The sequence below is a fragment of the Copadichromis virginalis genome, linkage group LG10 (genome assembly GCF_057382275.1).
Source record: "Copadichromis virginalis isolate Kocher_CV1m ecotype Utaka linkage group LG10, C_Virginalis_male_GT1.1, whole genome shotgun sequence".
Lineage (NCBI taxonomy): Eukaryota > Metazoa > Chordata > Actinopteri > Cichliformes > Cichlidae > Copadichromis > Copadichromis virginalis.
The window spans coordinates 431,271-442,500 of record NC_140627.1 but is presented as its reverse complement, the minus strand read 5'-3'; positions in this window follow the sequence as shown (position 1 = coordinate 442,500).

The following is an 11,230-nucleotide window of genomic DNA, read 5'->3' as shown; positions in this document are numbered from 1 at the left end:
TGTATGTATGTATGTATGTATGTATGTATGTTTGTTTGTTTGTTTGTTTGTTTGTTTGTTTGTTTGTTTGTTTTTTGTCCAACCAGGACATGCACACCTCACAAGTTCCCGGCTCTCTCGACTCGGTTGAAGACGGCTTTCTAGAAGAAGGCGAGGGCAGTGAGGCACAGTCCCCCGTCCCTCGACGCCCCTCGCGATGCCCCTCCTTCTTGGACTAACCCTCTTCAGAGGAGCCGTGAGAGCCAGGAACTTGTGAGTTTTGTATGTCCAGTCAGGCATCATTCATACCTGGTCTGTAGGAAGTTCCTGTCAGAAGGAGGTGGCACCGCGAGGGCGTCGAGGGGCGGAAGGCGGTGCCTTAGTGCCTCCCTCCTTCTGACATTGTAAAGGGACCCTAACTTTATTACTTTTTTAATAGTAGGATGTATGTATGTATGTATGTATGTATGTATGTTTGTTTGTTTGTTTGTTTGTTTGTTTGTTTTTTGTCCCACCAGGACATGCACACCTCACAAGTTCCCGGCTCTCTCGACTCGGTTGAAGACGGCTTTCTAGAAGAAGGCGAGGGCAGTGAGGCACAGTCCCCCGTCCCTCGACGCCCCTCGCGATGCCCCTCCTTCTTGGACTAACCCTCTTCAGAGGAGCCGTGAGAGCCAGGAACTTGTGAGTTTTGTATGTCCAGTCAGGCATCATTCATACCTGGTCTGTAGGAAGTTCCTGTCAGAAGGAGGTGGCACCGCGAGGGCGTCGAGGGGCGGAAGGCGGTGCCTTAGTGCCTCCCTCCTTCTGACATTGTAAAGGGACCCTAACTTTATTACTTTTTTAATAGTCGGATGTATGTATGTATGTATGTATGTATGTTTGTTTGTTTGTTTGTTTGTTTGTTTGTTTGTTTTTTGTCCCACCAGGACATGCACACCTCACAAGTTCCCGGCTCTCTCGACTCGGTTGAAGACGGCTTTCTAGAAGAAGGCGAGGGCAGTGAGGCACAGTCCCCCGTCCCTCGACGCCCCTCGCGATGCCCCTCCTTCTTGGACTAACCCTCTTCAGAGGAGCCGTGAGAGCCAGGAACTTGTGAGTTTTGTATGTCCAGTCAGGCATCATTCATACCTGGTCTGTAGGAAGTTCCTGTCAGAAGGAGGTGGCACCGCGAGGGCGTCGAGGGGCGGAAGGCGGTGCCTTAGTGCCTCCCTCCTTCTGACATTGTAAAGAGACCCTAACTTTATTACTTTTTTAATAGTAGGATGTATGTATGTATGTATGTATGTTTGTTTGTTTGTTTGTTTGTTTGTTTGTTTGTTTGTTTGTTTGTTTGTTTGTTTTTTGTCCCACCAGGACATGCACACCTCACAAGTTCCCGGCTCTCTCGACTCGGTTGAAGACGGCTTTCTAGAAGAAGGCGAGGGCAGTGAGGCACAGTCCCCCGTCCCTCGACGCCCCTCGCGATGCCCCTCCTTCTTGGACTAACCCTCTTCAGAGGAGCCGTGAGAGCCAGGAACTTGTGAGTTTTGTATGTCCAGTCAGGCATCATTCATACCTGGTCTGTAGGAAGTTCCTGTCAGAAGGAGGTGGCACCGCGAGGGCGTCGAGGGGCGGAAGGCGGTGCCTTAGTGCCTCCCTCCTTCTGACATTGTAAAGGGACCCTAACTTTATTACTTTTTTAATAGTAGGATGTATGTATGTATGTATGTATGTTTGTTTGTTTGTTTGTTTGTTTGTTTGTTTGTTTTTTGTCCCACCAGGACATGCACACCTCACAAGTTCCCGGCTCTCTCGACTCGGTTGAAGACGGCTTTCTAGAAGAAGGCGAGGGCAGTGAGGCACAGTCCCCCGTCCCTCGACGCCCCTCGCGATGCCCCTCCTTCTTGGACTAACCCTCTTCAGAGGAGCCGTGAGAGCCAGGAACTTGTGAGTTTTGTATGTCCAGTCAGGCATCATTCATACCTGGTCTGTAGGAAGTTCCTGTCAGAAGGAGGTGGCACCGCGAGGGCGTCGAGGGGCGGAAGGCGGTGCCTTAGTGCCTCCATCCTTCTGACATTGTAAAGGGACCCTAACTTTATTACTTTTTTAATAGTAGGATGTATGTATGTATGTATGTATGTTTGTTTGTTTGTTTGTTTGTTTGTTTGTTTGTTTGTTTTTTGTCCCACCAGGACATGCACACCTCACAAGTTCCCGGCTCTCTCGACTCGGTTGAAGACGGCTTTCTAGAAGAAGGCGAGGGCAGTGAGGCACAGTCCCCCGTCCCTCGACGCCCCTCGCGATGCCCCTCCTTCTTGGACTAACCCTCTTCAGAGGAGCCGTGAGAGCCAGGAACTTGTGAGTTTTGTATGTCCAGTCAGGCATCATTCATACCTGGTCTGTAGGAAGTTCCTGTCAGAAGGAGGTGGCACCGCGAGGGCGTCGAGGGGCGGAAGGCGGTGCCTTAGTGCCTCCCTCCTTCTGACATTGTAAAGGGACCCTAACTTTATTACTTTTTTAATAGTAGGATGTATGTATGTATGTATGTATGTTTGTTTGTTTGTTTGTTTGTTTGTTTGTTTGTTTGTTTGTTTGTTTGTTTTTTGTCCCACCAGGACATGCACACCTCACAAGTTCCCAGCTCTCTCGACTCGGTTGAAGACGGCTTTCTAGAAGAAGGCGAGGGCAGTGAGGCACAGTCCCCCGTCCCTCGACGCCCCTCGCGATGCCCCTCCTTCTTGGACTAACCCTCTTCAGAGGAGCCGTGAGAGCCAGGAACTTGTGAGTTTTGTATGTCCAGTCAGGCATCATTCATACCTGGTCTGTAGGAAGTTCCTGTCAGAAGGAGGTGGCACCGCGAGGGCGTCGAGGGGCGGAAGGCGGTGCCTTAGTGCCTCCCTCCTTCTGACATTGTAAAGGGACCCTAACTTTATTACTTTTTTAATAGTAGGATGTATGTATGTATGTATGTATGTATGTATGTTTGTTTGTTTGTTTGTTTGTTTGTTTGTTTTTTGTCCCACCAGGACATGCACACCTCACAAGTTCCCGGCTCTCTCGACTCGGTTGAAGACGGCTTTCTAGAAGAAGGCGAGGGCAGTGAGGCACAGTCCCCCGTCCCTCGACGCCCCTCGCGATGCCCCTCCTTCTTGGACTAACCCTCTTCAGAGGAGCCGTGAGAGCCAGGAACTTGTGAGTTTTGTATGTCCAGTCAGGCATCATTCATACCTGGTCTGTAGGAAGTTCCTGTCAGAAGGAGGTGGCACCGCGAGGGCGTCGAGGGGCGGAAGGCGGTGCCTTAGTGCCTCCCTCCTTCTGACATTGTAAAGGGACCCTAACTTTATTACTTTTTTAATAGTAGGATGTATGTATGTATGTATGTATGTTTGTTTGTTTGTTTGTTTGTTTGTTTGTTTGTTTGTTTTTTGTCCCACCAGGACATGCACACCTCACAAGTTCCCAGCTCTCTCGACTCGGTTGAAGACGGCTTTCTAGAAGAAGGCGAGGGCAGTGAGGCACAGTCCCCCGTCCCTCGACGCCCCTCGCGATGCCCCTCCTTCTTGGACTAACCCTCTTCAGAGGAGCCGTGAGAGCCAGGAACTTGTGAGTTTTGTATGTCCAGTCAGGCATCATTCATACCTGGTCTGTAGGAAGTTCCTGTCAGAAGGAGGTGGCACCGCGAGGGCGTCGAGGGGCGGAAGGCGGTGCCTTAGTGCCTCCCTCCTTCTGACATTGTAAAGGGACCCTAACTTTATTACTTTTTTAATAGTAGGATGTATGTATGTATGTATGTATGTATGTATGTATGTATGTATGTTAGTTTGTTTGTTTGTTTGTTTGTTTGTTTGTTTTTTGTCCCACCAGGACATGCACACCTCACAAGTTCCCGGCTCTCTCGACTCGGTTGAAGACGGCTTTCTAGAAGAAGGCGAGGGCAGTGAGGCACAGTCCCCCGTCCCTCGACGCCCCTCGCGATGCCCCTCCTTCTTGGACTAACCCTCTTCAGAGGAGCCGTGAGAGCCAGGAACTTGTGAGTTTTGTATGTCCAGTCAGGCATCATTCATACCTGGTCTGTAGGAAGTTCCTGTCAGAAGGAGGTGGCACCGCGAGGGCGTCGAGGGGCGGAAGGCGGTGCCTTAGTGCCTCCCTCCTTCTGACATTGTAAAGGGACCCTAACTTTATTACTTTTTTAATAGTAGGATGTATGTATGTATGTATGTATGTATGTATGTTTGTTTGTTTGTTTGTTTGTTTGTTTTTTGTCCCACCAGGACATGCACACCTCACAAGTTCCCGGCTCTCTCGACTCGGTTGAAGACGGCTTTCTAGAAGAAGGCGAGGGCAGTGAGGCACAGTCCCCCGTCCCTCGACGCCCCTCGCGATGCCCCTCCTTCTTGGACTAACCCTCTTCAGAGGAGCCGTGAGAGCCAGGAACTTGTGAGTTTTGTATGTCCAGTCAGGCATCATTCATACCTGGTCTGTAGGAAGTTCCTGTCAGAAGGAGGTGGCACCGCGAGGGCGTCGAGGGGCGGAAGGCGGTGCCTTAGTGCCTCCCTCCTTCTGACATTGTAAAGAGACCCTAACTTTATTACTTTTTTAATAGTAGGATGTATGTATGTATGTATGTATGTTTGTTTGTTTGTTTGTTTGTTTGTTTGTTTGTTTGTTTGTTTGTTTGTTTGTTTGTTTTTTGTCCCACCAGGACATGCACACCTCACAAGTTCCCGGCTCTCTCGACTCGGTTGAAGACGGCTTTCTAGAAGAAGGCGAGGGCAGTGAGGCACAGTCCCCCGTCCCTCGACGCCCCTCGCGATGCCCCTCCTTCTTGGACTAACCCTCTTCAGAGGAGCCGTGAGAGCCAGGAACTTGTGAGTTTTGTATGTCCAGTCAGGCATCATTCATACCTGGTCTGTAGGAAGTTCCTGTCAGAAGGAGGTGGCACCGCGAGGGCGTCGAGGGGCGGAAGGCGGTGCCTTAGTGCCTCCCTCCTTCTGACATTGTAAAGGGACCCTAACTTTATTACTTTTTTAATAGTAGGATGTATGTATGTATGTATGTATGTATGTATGTATGTTTGTTTGTTTGTTTGTTTGTTTTTTGTCCCACCAGGACATGCACACCTCACAAGTTCCCGGCTCTCTCGACTCGGTTGAAGACGGCTTTCTAGAAGAAGGCGAGGGCAGTGAGGCACAGTCCCCCGTCCCTCGACGCCCCTCGCGATGCCCCTCCTTCTTGGACTAACCCTCTTCAGAGGAGCCGTGAGAGCCAGGAACTTGTGAGTTTTGTATGTCCAGTCAGGCATCATTCATACCTGGTCTGTAGGAAGTTCCTGTCAGAAGGAGGTGGCACCGCGAGGGCGTCGAGGGGCGGAAGGCGGTGCCTTAGTGCCTCCCTCCTTCTGACATTGTAAAGGGACCCTAACTTTATTACTTTTTTAATAGTAGGATGTATGTATGTATGTATGTATGTATGTATGTATGTATGTATGTTTGTTTGTTTGTTTGTTTGTTTTTTGTCCCACCAGGACATGCACACCTCACAAGTTCCCGGCTCTCTCGACTCGGTTGAAGACGGCTTTCTAGAAGAAGGCGAGGGCAGTGAGGCACAGTCCCCCGTCCCTCGACGCCCCTCGCGATGCCCCTCCTTCTTGGACTAACCCTCTTCAGAGGAGCCGTGAGAGCCAGGAACTTGTGAGTTTTGTATGTCCAGTCAGGCATCATTCATACCTGGTCTGTAGGAAGTTCCTGTCAGAAGGAGGTGGCACCGCGAGGGCGTCGAGGGGCGGAAGGCGGTGCCTTAGTGCCTCCCTCCTTCTGACATTGTAAAGGGACCCTAACTTTATTACTTTTTTAATAGTAGGATGTATGTATGTATGTATGTATGTTTGTTTGTTTGTTTGTTTGTTTGTTTGTTTGTTTGTTTGTTTGTTTGTTTTTTGTCCCACCAGGACATGCACACCTCACAAGTTCCCGGCTCTCTCGACTCGGTTGAAGACGGCTTTCTAGAAGAAGGCGAGGGCAGTGAGGCACAGTCCCCCGTCCCTCGACGCCCCTCGCGATGCCCCTCCTTCTTGGACTAACCCTCTTCAGAGGAGCCGTGAGAGCCAGGAACTTGTGAGTTTTGTATGTCCAGTCAGGCATCATTCATACCTGGTCTGTAGGAAGTTCCTGTCAGAAGGAGGTGGCACCGCGAGGGCGTCGAGGGGCGGAAGGCGGTGCCTTAGTGCCTCCCTCCTTCTGACATTGTAAAGGGACCCTAACTTTATTACTTTTTTAATAGTAGGATGTATGTATGTATGTATGTATGTATGTATGTTTGTTTGTTTGTTTGTTTGTTTGTTTTTTGTCCCACCAGGACATGCACACCTCACAAGTTCCCGGCTCTCTCGACTCGGTTGAAGACGGCTTTCTAGAAGAAGGCGAGGGCAGTGAGGCACAGTCCCCCGTCCCTCGACGCCCCTCGCGATGCCCCTCCTTCTTGGACTAACCCTCTTCAGAGGAGCCGTGAGAGCCAGGAACTTGTGAGTTTTGTATGTCCAGTCAGGCATCATTCATACCTGGTCTGTAGGAAGTTCCTGTCAGAAGGAGGTGGCACCGCGAGGGCGTCGAGGGGCGGAAGGCGGTGCCTTAGTGCCTCCCTCCTTCTGACATTGTAAAGGGACCCTAACTTTATTACTTTTTTAATAGTAGGATGTATGTATGTATGTATGTATGTTTGTTTGTTTGTTTGTTTGTTTGTTTGTTTGTTTGTTTTTTGTCCCACCAGGACATGCACACCTCACAAGTTCCCAGCTCTCTCGACTCGGTTGAAGACGGCTTTCTAGAAGAAGGCGAGGGCAGTGAGGCACAGTCCCCCGTCCCTCGACGCCCCTCGTGATGCCCCTCCTTCTTGGACTAACCCTCTTCAGAGGAGCCGTGAGAGCCAGGAACTTGTGAGTTTTGTATGTCCAGTCAGGCATCATTCATACCTGGTCTGTAGGAAGTTCCTGTCAGAAGGAGGTGGCACCGCGAGGGCGTCGAGGGGCGGAAGGCGGTGCCTTAGTGCCTCCCTCCTTCTGACATTGTAAAGGGACCCTAACTTTATTACTTTTTTAATAGTAGGATGTATGTATGTATGTATGTATGTATGTATGTATGTTAGTTTGTTTGTTTGTTTGTTTGTTTGTTTGTTTGTTTTTTGTCCCACCAGGACATGCACACCTCACAAGTTCCCGGCTCTCTCGACTCGGTTGAAGACGGCTTTCTAGAAGAAGGCGAGGGCAGTGAGGCACAGTCCCCCGTCCCTCGACGCCCCTCGCGATGCCCCTCCTTCTTGGACTAACCCTCTTCAGAGGAGCCGTGAGAGCCAGGAACTTGTGAGTTTTGTATGTCCAGTCAGGCATCATTCATACCTGGTCTGTAGGAAGTTCCTGTCAGAAGGAGGTGGCACCGCGAGGGCGTCGAGGGGCGGAAGGCGGTGCCTTAGTGCCTCCCTCCTTCTGACATTGTAAAGGGACCCTAACTTTATTACTTTTTTAATAGTAGGATGTATGTATGTATGTATGTATGTATGTTTGTTTGTTTGTTTGTTTGTTTGTTTTTTGTCCCACCAGGACATGCACACCTCACAAGTTCCCGGCTCTCTCGACTCGGTTGAAGACGGCTTTCTAGAAGAAGGCGAGGGCAGTGAGGCACAGTCCCCCGTCCCTCGACGCCCCTCGCGATGCCCCTCCTTCTTGGACTAACCCTCTTCAGAGGAGCCGTGAGAGCCAGGAACTTGTGAGTTTTGTATGTCCAGTCAGGCATCATTCATACCTGGTCTGTAGGAAGTTCCTGTCAGAAGGAGGTGGCACCGCGAGGGCGTCGAGGGGCGGAAGGCGGTGCCTTAGTGCCTCCCTCCTTCTGACATTGTAAAGGGACCCTAACTTTATTACTTTTTTAATAGTAGGATGTATGTATGTATGTATGTATGTATGTATGTTTGTTTGTTTGTTTGTTTGTTTGTTTGTTTGTTTTTTGTCCCACCAGGACATGCACACCTCACAAGTTCCCGGCTCTCTCGACTCGGTTGAAGACGGCTTTCTAGAAGAAGGCGAGGGCAGTGAGGCACAGTCCCCCGTCCCTCGACGCCCCTCGCGATGCCCCTCCTTCTTGGACTAACCCTCTTCAGAGGAGCCGTGAGAGCCAGGAACTTGTGAGTTTTGTATGTCCAGTCAGGCATCATTCATACCTGGTCTGTAGGAAGTTCCTGTCAGAAGGAGGTGGCACCGCGAGGGCGTCGAGGGGCGGAAGGCGGTGCCTTAGTGCCTCCATCCTTCTGACATTGTAAAGGGACCCTAACTTTATTACTTTTTTAATAGTAGGATGTATGTATGTATGTATGTATGTTTGTTTGTTTGTTTGTTTGTTTGTTTGTTTTTTGTCCCACCAGGACATGCACACCTCACAAGTTCCCGGCTCTCTCGACTCGGTTGAAGACGGCTTTCTAGAAGAAGGCGAGGGCAGTGAGGCACAGTCCCCCGTCCCTCGACGCCCCTCGCGATGCCCCTCCTTCTTGGACTAACCCTCTTCAGAGGAGCCGTGAGAGCCAGGAACTTGTGAGTTTTGTATGTCCAGTCAGGCATCATTCATACCTGGTCTGTAGGAAGTTCCTGTCAGAAGGAGGTGGCACCGCGAGGGCGTCGAGGGGCGGAAGGCGGTGCCTTAGTGCCTCCCTCCTTCTGACATTGTAAAGGGACCCTAACTTTATTACTTTTTTAATAGTAGGATGTATGTATGTATGTATGTATGTATGTATGTTTGTTTGTTTGTTTGTTTGTTTGTTTTTTGTCCCACCAGGACATGCACACCTCACAAGTTCCCGGCTCTCTCGACTCGGTTGAAGACGGCTTTCTAGAAGAAGGCGAGGGCAGTGAGGCACAGTCCCCCGTCCCTCGACGCCCCTCGCGATGCCCCTCCTTCTTGGACTAACCCTCTTCAGAGGAGCCGTGAGAGCCAGGAACTTGTGAGTTTTGTATGTCCAGTCAGGCATCATTCATACCTGGTCTGTAGGAAGTTCCTGTCAGAAGGAGGTGGCACCGCGAGGGCGTCGAGGGGCGGAAGGCGGTGCCTTAGTGCCTCCCTCCTTCTGACATTGTAAAGGGACCCTAACTTTATTACTTTTTTAATAGTAGGATGTATGTATGTATGTATGTATGTATGTATGTTTGTTTGTTTGTTTGTTTGTTTGTTTTTTGTCCCACCAGGACATGCACACCTCACAAGTTCCCGGCTCTCTCGACTCGGTTGAAGACGGCTTTCTAGAAGAAGGCGAGGGCAGTGAGGCACAGTCCCCCGTCCCTCGACGCCCCTCGCGATGCCCCTCCTTCTTGGACTAACCCTCTTCAGAGGAGCCGTGAGAGCCAGGAACTTGTGAGTTTTGTATGTCCAGTCAGGCATCATTCATACCTGGTCTGTAGGAAGTTCCTGTCAGAAGGAGGTGGCACCGCGAGGGCGTCGAGGGGCGGAAGGCGGTGCCTTAGTGCCTCCCTCCTTCTGACATTGTAAAGGGACCCTAACTTTATTACTTTTTTAATAGTAGGATGTATGTATGTATGTATGTATGTATGTATGTATGTTTGTTTGTTTGTTTGTTTGTTTGTTTGTTTGTTTGTTTGGTTTTTGTCCCACCAGGACATGCACACCTCACAAGTTCCCGGCTCTCTCGACTCGGTTGAAGACGGCTTTCTAGAAGAAGGCGAGGGCAGTGAGGCACAGTCCCCCGTCCCTCGACGCCCCTCGCGATGCCCCTCCTTCTTGGACTAACCCTCTTCAGAGGAGCCGTGAGAGCCAGGAACTTGTGAGTTTTGTATGTCCAGTCAGGCATCATTCATACCTGGTCTGTAGGAAGTTCCTGTCAGAAGGAGGTGGCACCGCGAGGGCGTCGAGGGGCGGAAGGCGGTGCCTTAGTGCCTCCCTCCTTCTGACATTGTAAAGGGACCCTAACTTTATTACTTTTTTAATAGTAGGATGTATGTATGTATGTATGTATGTTTGTTTGTTTGTTTGTTTGTTTGTTTGTTTGTTTGTTTTTTGTCCCACCAGGACATGCACACCTCACAAGTTCCCAGCTCTCTCGACTCGGTTGAAGACGGCTTTCTAGAAGAAGGCGAGGGCAGTGAGGCACAGTCCCCCGTCCCTCGACGCCCCTCGCGATGCCCCTCCTTCTTGGACTAACCCTCTTCAGAGGAGCCGTGAGAGCCAGGAACTTGTGAGTTTTGTATGTCCAGTCAGGCATCATTCATACCTGGTCTGTAGGAAGTTCCTGTCAGAAGGAGGTGGCACCGCGAGGGCGTCGAGGGGCGGAAGGCGGTGCCTTAGTGCCTCCCTCCTTCTGACATTGTAAAGGGACCCTAACTTTATTACTTTTTTAATAGTAGGATGTATGTATGTATGTATGTATGTATGTATGTATGTTAGTTTGTTTGTTTGTTTGTTTGTTTGTTTGTTTTTTGTCCCACCAGGACATGCACACCTCACAAGTTCCCGGCTCTCTCGACTCGGTTGAAGACGGCTTTCTAGAAGAAGGCGAGGGCAGTGAGGCACAGTCCCCCGTCCCTCGACGCCCCTCGCGATGCCCCTCCTTCTTGGACTAACCCTCTTCAGAGGAGCCGTGAGAGCCAGGAACTTGTGAGTTTTGTATGTCCAGTCAGGCATCATTCATACCTGGTCTGTAGGAAGTTCCTGTCAGAAGGAGGTGGCACCGCGAGGGCGTCGAGGGGCGGAAGGCGGTGCCTTAGTGCCTCCCTCCTTCTGACATTGTAAAGGGACCCTAACTTTATTACTTTTTTAATAGTAGGATGTATGTATGTATGTATGTATGTATGTATGTTTGTTTGTTTGTTTGTTTGTTTGTTTGTTTGTTTTTTGTCCCACCAGGACATGCACACCTCACAAGTTCCCGGCTCTCTCGACTCGGTTGAAGACGGCTTTCTAGAAGAAGGCGAGGGCAGTGAGGCACAGTCCCCCGTCCCTCGACGCCCCTCGCGATGCCCCTCCTTCTTGGACTAACCCTCTTCAGAGGAGCCGTGAGAGCCAGGAACTTGTGAGTTTTGTATGTCCAGTCAGGCATCATTCATACCTGGTCTGTAGGAAGTTCCTGTCAGAAGGAGGTGGCACCGCGAGGGCGTCGAGGGGCGGAAGGCGGTGCCTTATTGCCTCCCTCCTTCTGACATTGTAAAGGGACCCTAACTTTATTACTTTTTTAATAGTAGGATATATGTATGTATGTATGTATGTTTGTTTGTTTGTTT